The following is a 12,218-nucleotide window of genomic DNA, read 5'->3' as shown; positions in this document are numbered from 1 at the left end:
TCTAAACTTAGGGAAAATAAAATATTAATGTGAATTAATATAAAACTGTGTTAGAATGGTCCAAAAGTCATGGATCAAGCCATATCTTATCTTAGCCGTTGATTAGGGACTTAATCTCGACTATTGATTTGTCAACAAGAAAAGTATAAGAGGAGGCTTGAGGGTCACTTGGAGAATACACTGAGGGAGACCAGTGAGTTCAATTTCTGGAGCGCGGTTAATTGAGAAATTGAACCAGTGGTCTGGTGAACAGTCAGAAGGCAGAAAGTACGGAGCAGAGAGGCGGGATCAACCACTGGAGATTAGCGGTAAGGCGGGAGAGGCAGATGAAGGGCTCTTTAGGCAGACGCAGAGGCAACAAAAGACTACGCAGTCACTAGCTGGGCCTGCATGGGTGACACAGAGAGGCCTAGGGCTGATGCAGTCAAGTAGGGGCTAACACAGAGGGTTTGAGAGCCACGCAGAGGTCAGCCGGGCTGACGCTGGGATTGGGAGAAGTGCTGGAGAATTATTTCTCTCTGTGGTTAAGCCAGTTTGGCACCCTATTGTACTGAAGAATTGTTGAATAATAAAATCCTCCCTTGCTGCACTGGTTTTCCCACATTGGTTTTTTTCGGGGACCGTTGTCCAAAATATCTATGTCAATGTGTTAATGCTCGTGCATATGTTAGTTTCTGTATGACCGTGTGCTATATGCAACAATATTTATTATAATGTTTATTGAAGTAATTTCATAAATAACTTATCGTGGAATAAGTAGGAAAAATAAATTAGTTGTTGCAGTGATAGAATTTTTACAGTACCTTCATCCCATTGAGGGATAATATTCCCTAGATGCTTTCTGGGATAGGTGGCATTGACTCCAAGTATAATCCCATGATTGTTTCCATCTCTACCAAATTAGAGAGAGCACCCTTCTATCCGATGAAGTGTCTTGAAGCACTACAATCAATAAGCCAGATTCCCAAAGAGTTTGGAGGAGAGGGCCAATATAAGATAATGCTGCTTTATCTTACCAAAGACAACATTTGATTCTTCATACCTAGAGTTCCTTGCTTTCTTTGAAGAGTTAGCCGTTTCCTTGATGACCTGTACTACTTGTCATTCCTCCGATCATTGAAGATGTCCCTGGAATGATTGTTCTCATCATCAAGTGATGTGTCCCTACCATTCGAACACTCCTCAACATAATGGCCGAACTTATTACAAACAAGGCATCTATTTTTCCTTCCAGCCTTAGATCCAGACTTCCCATTGGAGTGATCTTTAGGTAGGCCATCAAATGCTTCCGCTGCACCACTCGGATAATATTCTCTACTTCGACTTCACCCTTGGTGAATTTGAAGAGGGATGAAGAACCCATTGAGCCTTTTGTCCTTTCCCAACTGTCTTCGGTGATTGCTCTTTCACTCTTGCTTGGGCTTTGTCTTCACCTCACCTCTGATACCATGTTAATTTTAGGTATGTTCTATGCTTAGAGCAATTTATTTCAATTTTCACAGTTAAGTCAATATCTTTTCCAGATTAGCAATCACATCAACACTATAGTAAATTGCAGATAGAAAATAAACATAAATCGCAGAATACAAGCCAAGACGAGGACACAAGATGTGGCGCTAGCTAGGGACAAACCCCAATGTGGGGAAACCCTTGATCAATTCTTCTTATATGTTTCTTCAATAGTTCAACAGAGAGAGAGAGAGATAGTACATGTACAACAGAAGTCAACACTTTGACTTATCTAAATAAGAGCATAGATGATCTCTAAGAAGATGATACATGAGGTAGCTGAACTCAGTTGAAGACATGCTGCTTCAACTGATTCTCCCAGGTGACTCCATCACCTTGCGACACCTATCAATGTGCTGCTCCTCATCATCATGCTGAACCTCACTGTGCTGCACCCATCATTACTATGCTGCATCTCATTATGCTTTACCAATCATCACTGTAGCCATCACTACACTGCATCATGTACCATTGCTGCATCATGTTGCCATACTGCTGTCCCATGTGGTAGCTGCACCATGCTTGTCGCCATGTGCTTGCTGCACCTTTCTTATCATGCTGCTCCATTGTGTTTGCAGCAGTGTTGAAAATATCGGTATCGGCAAAATATCGGCGAGGGTCCAGAAAATATCTTATCGGCAATATCGGCGAAAATATCGGCAAAATATCGGCAAATATCGGCAAGCATAAAAAATAATTTTTTCAAATTTTTAAATATAGCCGATATTTTGCCGATATTTTCAAAATATCGCGATATTTTGCCGATATTTTCCGATATTTGCCGATATTTTGAAAATATCGCGATATTTTCAAAACAGAAAATATCGCGATATTTTCTCGGCGATATATCGTTTTGCCGAAAATATCGCGATATTTCCGAATATCGCCGATATTATCAACAGTGGTTTGCAGCACCGTGCTTGCTGCTGTCCCAATTGTAGCATTGCTGTACCATGTCATAACTTGCTGTCCCAAGTACCATGACCCAACAAGCACCATGTCAATGCTTTCCCATCTACCATGCTCCACCATGATTGCATTTGCTGCACCTTACTGTTGCTGCTGTCCTGTTGTGCCATCATGTGCTTGCTGCACCATTATTGTTGTCCCATTGTAACCTACAGCAATCCAACAAGCATCATAGCCTTGCTGTCCTATTTACCATGCTGTCATACTACTAGCACTGCTGTCCCACTGTTAGTGACGTTGCTATTCCATGTTTGCCATACTGCTATCATACTATTCCATGTATTCTAGGCAGCCTTTATCATCAACAGTCTTCACACTTTGGCATGCTGCTCCAACCCTGTTTGTTAGTGCACATTGGTGCTGTCCCATCACGCTGCTTTCCCATTGTTGCTGCTGTCCCATTGTGTTGTTGTTCCATTGTTGCTGCTGTGACTACACCCAACACACAGCAAGGCTAGCCCTCTAGCGACCAGCCTTGAAGAGGCTCGTCCCATGCCACGTTATCCTTTCAACGCAGCCATGAAATAACTCCAACAACTTGCTATGGCCTGCGACCTAGCTTGCTGTAGCTTTCAGCCTCCTCAACATGCCCAAACAACCATTCAAATTCCAGCGTTTAGTTTCCCCTTTACTCGGCCTAGTAGCCTACCCTCTCGGCCATAGATCCTTGGCCCTCCATCCATCAATTTGGTCACTTGAAGTGGCCTGCAGCTAGGGTATCATGGACCTGCGGTTAGGGCATCATAGTAACCCTCCTTGACTGCGACTAGGGCTTGTAGAGACCAACGTATAGGACAACGTGTAGCCCTCCTTGACTGCATCTAGGGCTTGTAGAGACCAGTGTATAAGGCAGCGTGTAGCCCTCCTTCATGACCGGGTCTTAGGTCTCATACTAGGGCTCCTTACTTTCTGCGTTTAGGGCTTCCTCTCTTAGATTTTTCTTCCACTAAAACCAAAAACAAGTGGAGAGAAATCAAGAGTGAAGTGTGTGTAGAAATGACTATCAAGTCACCTCCTTTTATATTAAAACGTTGAGCACATGTGGGGGTTATTTGGTTGCTGGTCGACCTTGACGAATTGTCCTATAACACAAATAAATTCATAACTCCATGAGTACTTATTGGAATCGGATGATCTTTAGATCAATCCTACACCTCTCGATGTGAGGGATCCAAGAAAAATATCAGTTGCCATAAATAAGATGACCCACATGGAGTTTGGCCCTATTTGCCAATTTTAACAAGAATAGTGAGACAAACTTCATTACTTCCATTAACAGGTATGTTCTTAAAAACCCCTATGTTAATGATTTTTGTCATAGATTTAGGGTTATGTTTGCTTGCCTCTTTGCCTACCAACATTTTGCTTCTTTTTTAATTTTTTTTTTTATTCCCATTTGCTATGATTTTCATGCCCATGAGCCAACGTAAGGATTTTCTCCATATTTGAACAACAAGCTTCATTTCTTTTTTTAACTTTCTTATGCACCCTCTTATTGCCATTTTCGTTGAATTCACATTGCAAATAATGTAGTAAAAATTTATTTTTTCAAATGAGGTGGTTATTACTTATTATTTTTTGTGTATGGTTGTTTAATGCCAATTTTTTGTTTTTTTAGTGCCCTGTAGTAGATTTGAACTACAAAAATATAAAAATGCAAAATATGTCCAATAAATAAGACAAAAGATGATAAAACTTCAGATCTTTATTAATATCAAAAGCCTTGAGGTAGGGTAACACCATACAACTACTCCTTAAGGAAGGGGATTGCTCCACAAGCCATATGCTTGTCAATACAAAACAATATTTGACATCTCTCTATGGAGAGTCTCTAGCCTTTATATAGGCTTCATCCATACAATACCATGAGTAATTACCATGGGTCTCCAATTACCATACGTCCAATACAATGGGCTTATCACTTTATTCCCTAACTACTTGTGGTCCCATACATAATGTGGGTTAACCACTTTATTTATTAATTATGGCCCATGTATTTATCATCTTTACATTACCTTATTCCCTTGGGTACCTCCCTCTGTACCCCATATTATCCCCCCTAAGTATACTACATGCCCTACGTTTGAATTAATTCACTACAAATATGCCAAAAGCCTTGGACCCATTTTGGGAGTATGGGGAACCTGATGGTGGGACAAATCAGGCATATCTATCGTGCAAATTGTGTGGGACCAGGATGATAGGAGGGGTTATGCGATTGAAATACCATCTGGCTAGACTCCCTAGACATGATGTTGGGCTTTGTACGGTTTCTATTGCGGAGTTTATTCAAAAAGCTCTTGAAGCAATTGATGAAAAAGACAGAAAGAAGAGGCAAAAAGAGACAAGGCTGAACGTGCAGGTAGATCTTTCGAGATATCTTCTTCTGATTTTGAGGCTAAGGGTAGTGGGAGGGGCTCCACAGCGTCACCTGCTATTGCCAGTGCTAATGTTACTGCGAGTGGCAGGTCATCAATTTTTGTTCCACAAACAGGACATGGAGCACAACCTTCCATAAAATCAATTGTTAAAAAAAGGGAAAAGAAAGAAGTAGATAAAGTTATGGGGAGGTGTCTTTTCTGGAGCGACTTACCTCTCAGCATCACCAAAACCAACCAATTTTGGCAGCCAATGTGTGATGCTATTGCTGTTGTGGGCCTAGCGTACAAAAGTGCTACATATGAGGAGTTGTGAGGGCCAATCCTTCAAGCAAAAAAGCAGGACATCAACTCTAGATTGACGGAGTTGAAACAAACATGGGAAGTGTTTTGATGCACAGTGATGTCTGATGGTTGGACAGATAGGAAGAGTGGGACCCTTCTAAATTTCTTGGTACATTGTCCTGAAGGTACCTTGTTTATTAAATCAGTGGATACATCAGCACTTATAAAAGATGCAACAATGATATGTGAGTTGTTAGATGGGTTCATCTGGGAGATTGGTGTGCAAAATGTGGTGCAAGTCATAATAGATAATGCAACTAATTATGTGTCTGCCAGCATGATGCTTATGGAGAGGCATCGCACATTGTTCTGGACTCCGTGTGCAACACATTGTATTGATTTGCTGCTTGAGGATATGGGGAAACTCTCCTTCATCAAGGAGGTGATTGATATGGCTAGGAGCATCCCCAAGTTTATATATAACCATGCTTTTGTTCTTAGCCTCATGAGGAGATACACTAGAAACAAGGAGTTGCGACGTCTTGCAATCACACATTTTGCCACCAACTTTATTACTCTTTAGTCTTTGCTTCGATGCCAGTTTGAGTTGAAGCAAATGTTTGTTTCTGATGAGTGGCGTGATTGTAGATATAACAGGAGACAAGACAGGAGAGCCATTGCAAAAATGGTGTACACTGACACATTTTGGCAGGGAGTAGAAGAAGTGTGCTTAGTTAGTGAACCTATAGTAAAGGTTCTGAGATTGGTAGATGGGGACAAGCCTGCAATGGCTTATTTGTATGAGGCCATGGATAGGGCCAAGGAGGCCATTCATTCTTATTATGCAGACATGGGTTCTGCTGGGCTTAATAGACATATGATGTTATGGGATGTGATTGATAGTCGGTGGATAGGGATGTTTCATCAACTCATTCATGCAACAACACTCTTCCTCAACTCTGCATTTTCATACAAATGCGCCTTTGATTTTGATGGTGAGGTGATGGAAGGGTTCCATTCCTGTATTCAGAGGATGGTACTTGATCTTGAGCTTTGTAGCAAAATCAATCGTGAGATACAGTTTTTATCGGGATTGTGTTGGCCTATTTGGCTTTGATAATGCTATCAGGGAAATGACGCTCTACATGCCACATAAGTGACAAGTCATCACTCATTAGAATTTTCAATTTTCAATCTACTTATTTTAATCTAGATCTTTAAAATTCAATTATGTAACTTTTATTTGAAAGTTTAATCATGTTTTAAGTTTTTGACTTTTTTTATTTCTTTTTTTGTTGTAGTTTTTTGGTGGCGAAGCTATGGTGCAAGGGCACCAAATTTGCAGAAATTGGCCATAAGAATCTCGAGTCAAACATGTACTCTTCAAGGTGCGAGCACAATTGGAGTGTATTTGAGAAAATACACTCAAAAAAGCGCAATAGGTATAACTTTGAGCTTCAACACTCAATTGCGCAATTACATTTACTGTAATTTTTAATTTTTAATCTATGACCCTCAAGTGTCAAGAGTCAAGACTCATTAGTTTTTTTGACACTCTTACAGGTTGGAGTTCTCATGCCTCAATGATTTACTGTATGTGCATTACAATATCTGACTTAGAGTGAAGCAAATAGAAGCAGTAATGGATCCAGATGCCATTTCCTTAGACAATATTGATGTATTGTCTCAGTGGAGGGTGGAGTCTGAGGTGTTCATCTTGGAGGAGTCACCTTCATGGTTAGAGCCAGAGGATCCATTAGAACAGGAGCAATAAGAGGAGGAAGACTCGAGGGAGGAGTAGCACGAGGAGGAGGAGGAGGAGAAGGAGGACACTGTGGGAGCATCAACGTCAGCACCATCTGCTATAGATATAATAGAGCACAACTCCATACCCAACACTCATTATTTGACATTAGGTGCATGGGCAGGGCCTTCTACTACTAGGGGCAGGCCTGACAAACAACCCATCATGTTTTCCCCTAAAAGGGGGAGAGGGCCCTGATTTCAGATAGACAACTGCTAGTTTTATTTGTTTTGCTACATATAACTCATGATGATGAGATACTTTTATTTATGTGATGTTATTTTGTATTGGTTCTCCACATTTGAGTCCTTGATTGGACAATTATCAGGGATCAACAGGATTTGGTATCGCCTTTGATGTATCATTTTTATTTTACATCATATATATTAGTGCTTTCTTCATATTTATGTGCTAATGTGTTTATTTCATATTGTTATTGCTTTATATGTTTAAAAATCTAAATATATTATGTATTTTTTATGTTTGCCTATATTTTCGCTGATATTGCCAATACGATGTTTTTTGGACCCTCGCTGATGTTTCGCTGATATCGATATTTTCAACACCGCTTTTACTTTTTTTTTAGTTGCATCAACCTACGGGGCATACTTCCAATCCCGACCTGTTATCCACAATTTGGTCAACATTTCGAGAAAGCAAGGAACGAGGAAGTAAAAAGAAATTTTCAAAGATCAAAGTCATCAACCAACATGATTATATCATTGTAGCCCAATTTCTGCAAGTTTTATTGTAAATGGTGCTAGTATGACCATTTAGTTATGTAACAACACTTAGGTAAACCTTTGATTCTGACAAAGTATTTCATCCTAGGAAGTTTTTTAATCTCCTCGAATTATGTGTGTTTGTAAACACGCCCAATTGGAAAAGTTTTTCTTCTAGCTTAAACCCCAAAGCTAGGGTGAAATTCATTGACAAGGTCTTAGGTGAGTCTTAGTGTTATATCGAGTTTATTGTAAAAGTGTGTTTGGGAATAATTCTAGTGCATGGTCCCTCGCAGTCAGACACCATGGCTAAATTATTTTATTACAAGCACACTTGGTTTCATACTAAATCATATTATGTCGCAAAATAGGGTAAATTATTGAGGAACTAGTCTAAATGTGTATTTCCCCTTCTAAGGGTTGAATTTGTAATTTTTTCATGTAAAAATATTTTAGCGCATGGTCCCTCGCAGTCAAACACCATGGCTAAAATATTTGAGGGTGGAAAAAATTATTAATCCCCTCTAGAGTCAATTAATTCATTTTTCTGGCTAAATTAAATAAAAATCCTAAGCCAAAAAAGTAATTAATTTTGAGTCGAAAAATATTTACAGAGAATATATTTCTCTCCAAGTGGAAAATAATAAAAAATTCGTGGGTCAAAAAGAATTCAATTTTTAGAGGTCTTCCACCAAGGGAAAAATGGATATTGTAAGAAAATTTGAGCCCTTGGACCTTCGTGGTTAAGTCAATCAATTTTTTGAGGAAATGAATCCAAAATATTAATTTTTGGATTAATTAAAAGTGGTTTTTAAGAAGAATTCGAATTTTTCCTCAAAATAAAAAATTCGACAGTGGAGATTAAAAGATGATCAAGTCATTTTCAACGGTCGAGATTATTTTGACGAGGATCAAGCCAACTAGCTGTTATTTTCCACTTGGAGGGGTTTCTCTATATAAATAAGCCATTCAACTTCTATTGTAATGATGATCTTTGGATGAGAAAAGTTTTGTAACACTGATATTGAGTTGCTTCTTTGCTGGGAACATTCTTTATCATAATAGAAAGACTTAGGGGTTTAGTTCATAGTGTTCTTCTTCTGTTGATCTATGGTATGTGTTAGGTACGTGTTTTTTACAAATTGTTATTTCATTTATCAGTGATAAAAACATTCTATTGGTACAAGCTATCTTAGCCTTTAGGTGATCTGATTCACAATATGATCTAACAATTTTATCTTCGGAAAATTATAGAGATTTACAGGTACACTAACCCTTGGGCTCCAAGTTCATAGACTGTGGAGAAGAGCCGACTTTGTTTGGGCTCTAAGATTTCGTTGTGGTAATTAAATTTTTAGAAGGGTATTGGCCAATCTATCTTTCGAAATTATTCATCCATTATTTATAAATATTTTCAAAAGTGAATATAATATTAAATCTGGGAATAGGCAGAGAGCATGAGGATGGAGAGCAGCTAGGGTTTGCACTCACGGGCAGCACCTGACAGACCAACAAACACTGGAAGCAGGAACAGTTGGGGCTTGGGCTCGCGGGTATCGCCTGACAGTTCTACACCTCCATGGACAACAAAAGGGAAGAGGCAAACGACAAAGGAACAGACTGACAGAGGAATGAGTGGGATGGTAGGGAGGGAGAGATCCCCTCCTACTGACGTGTCATCGCAGGTGAGACGAGCCTACAGGGATCAGCCGGTGGAAACGGGAATCGCAACAGGGGTCTACCTGTATTAGGAGCGAAATGGCAGGCTGGGCTAGGAGGAAAATGCTTGCCCAGAGCATCCTAAAAACCTAGATTTGTAATACCTTATAACAAGCTGGAGGAGTACAAAGGATATATGAAGGACCACGCCCTGATTAGCAAGTTTATAGGGGCATGGCCAGCTGAGAAGTAACTGATAAAATGGATTCAGCAACGATGGCAGCCAAAGGGGCATATCGACCTCAAGTTGGGGGCGAAAGGGTTCTTCTCGGTTATTTTTTCTAGCCTAGAAGACAAGGAGAGGATCTTTGAAGATGGACCATATTTCTTCAACAATGCAGGCCTGTTCATGCGACACTGGGAGGAGTGCTATAACTCGGATTAGGAGAAGATGCTGGCGGCACCCATCTGGGTTCGACTCTTCGGCCTCCCAATGGACTTTTGGGACCCAAAAATACTAGAAGGAATAGGCAACTCGATCGACACTTTTGTCAAAGTGGCAGACACGACGAGAAAAGGTAGGTATACTTCCTATGCAAGAATCTGTGTTTACATGAATATCACGGAGCCGTTACTAGACTGCATAGAACTTGAATACCATGATGAGGTATGGCAGCAAACCCTGGATTACGAGCATATCCCCTTTAGATGTAGGAGATGTCATGAATACGGGCACCTGTACCGAGCTTTCCCGCTAAACAACCCAGACAACCAGACGCAAGGAAAGAAGATAGGAGAGGTGACGGGAAAAGAGGATGGAGATGGCTTTCCTAGGAAGTGCACAGAAGGAGAAGAAATTAGAAACCAACAAGGATACAAAAGGCCCACCAAAACGAGGTAGAGCAAAGAAACCTCAATAGATTTGCTACCCTTCAAACGAATGAGATGGGGAGATGAGCGGGGAAGCCACTAAGGAGACGACAAAAACTCAGTAGAAAAAAAATGAGAGCAGTAAAGCAAAGAGACAAGAAGTAAATGAAAAAGAAAGAGAGTCAAATAACATGCAAATGGTGGAGCAGAATCCAATGGAAATCGACTCCTAGAAAGAAGACTTTAGTATGGAGGAGCAAGTGATGAAACGACTGCTACAGGAATGGAGACACTTGGACGAACGCTTCATCCCAGAGGACCAAAAGCAACTCTATAAAAAAACCTTTCAGCAATACAAGATAGAACAGGGATCAGCTATAATAGTCCAACCAAAACACTTAGGATGCCAAGGCGAACAAGGGCAAGATCCAGGAGGACTGGGAAAGGGGGGGAAGAAAAGGGGAAGAAGACCTATGAATGAGTCCATATAGATGGTGGGGGAACTATTAGTAAACTCGGGGAGAGTGGTGCCATTATCAGAGGTATTCCAACAACCCCAAAATTGTTGAAATGATTATTACAACCTGGAATATAAGAGGCCTCAATAGTAGAGGCAAACAGAGATACCTCAAAGAGAGATTGAAAAAGGATCGACCTAGTATTATGATCCTACAGGAAACGAAAATCAGCGAAAAAAGCTGAAAGAGATTATGGAAAACCATAAACCCTAGTACCAAGTCATTGGACAGGACGCAAATGGTAGCGCGGGAGGATTGGCCATTATTTGGAACCCATGAGAAATATGGTTCGAAGACTGGGTTAGCATTCCACAAATCCTCTCTGGGAGATTCAGGGTCATTGGATCCAATGACTGGGTGTTACTAACAAGACTATACGGTCCCCATATACCAGGAGAAAGGAGGGCTTTTTTACAGAACCTAGTAAAAATAAGAAGCCTGTACCTGGAGGACTTATGGGTGGTGGGAGGGGATTTTAACATGATCACCTCAGTGGCAGAAAAAACAGATGTCATGAGGAGAACAAACATGGATATGGAACTCTTTGGGGACACTATAGGGGAGCAAAGACTAGTCGACATCCAAACTATAAACGGGGTGCACACCTAGAACAATAGAAGAGGAGGGAATAACCAAATTGCATCCAGATTAGATAGATTCTTGATCTCGGAACAAGTAATGAGCTGAGATATATTTGTCGAAGCATCGATTGTTCCTGGAATGGGCTCAGACCATTGGCCGATCCAACTGGAAGTGGACCTGAAAGCTAGCTCGAAAAACGTCCCTTTAGGTTTGAAGCCTTTTGGCTTAGAGACCCTGGCCTCATCAAAAAAATCAAGCTATGGTCAATGAAGAGCGAACAATAGGGGAGGAACTGTATGCATACGTTCCAACTAAAACTCAAAGAAATAAAAAAAAATAAGGAAATGGAACAAAGAAGACTTCGGACACATTATGAAGGATCAACAACAATTAAATCAAAAGATGATGGAAGTGAAACAAAAAATAATACGAGAAGGGAGATTGGATGAGACAATTGCAGAAGAGGGACGAATCATCAGCTAGTTGGTGGAAGGCACAAGCAAGAGGAGATTCTGTGGAAACAGAAGTCGAGAGTGAATTGGTTAAGAGAAGGGGAGAGGAACACCCGGTTCTTCCACAAGGCCATGATCCAACATCGTCAGAGCAACAAAATATTCTCACTCAAAGATGATGAGGGGAACCGTAGTACGCAACATGAGGAGATGGAGGGAATCCTCGTAAACCACTTCAGAGATCTCCTAACAAAACCTCAAGAAGATAGAACGGAAGCAACGCAAAGAATCTCCCAGCACATTCCCCAGAAGGTCACTCAAGAGCAGAATCTATCCTTGATGAGAGCAACAACGCTCGAGGAAGTGGAAGAAATTGTTAAAGGAATGAAAAAGAATAAGGCCCCAGGCCCAGACGGGTTCACAGTTGAATTTTTCCAAGCCACTTGGTTGTTCATGGGAAAAGACATCCT

At 40.6% G+C, this 12,218-nt stretch overlaps 1 protein-coding gene across 1 annotated transcript in view; it reads left to right on the top strand.

The window, feature by feature from the left end:
- The window catches only part of LOC149148901 (tropinone reductase homolog At5g06060-like), a 250,140-nt gene that overhangs the window by 206,052 nt on the left and 31,870 nt on the right, over positions 1-12,218 (top strand). The window lies entirely within an intron of this gene.

This window comes from Pinus tabuliformis, chromosome 9 (assembly GCF_031772625.1).
Source record: "Pinus tabuliformis cultivar Carrire ecotype Pingquan chromosome 9, CPIR1, whole genome shotgun sequence".
Classification (NCBI taxonomy): Eukaryota; Viridiplantae; Streptophyta; class Pinopsida; order Pinales; family Pinaceae; genus Pinus; species Pinus tabuliformis.
The sequence above is the reverse complement of the archived record's forward strand: the minus strand, read 5'-3'. Positions and strand labels throughout refer to the sequence as shown.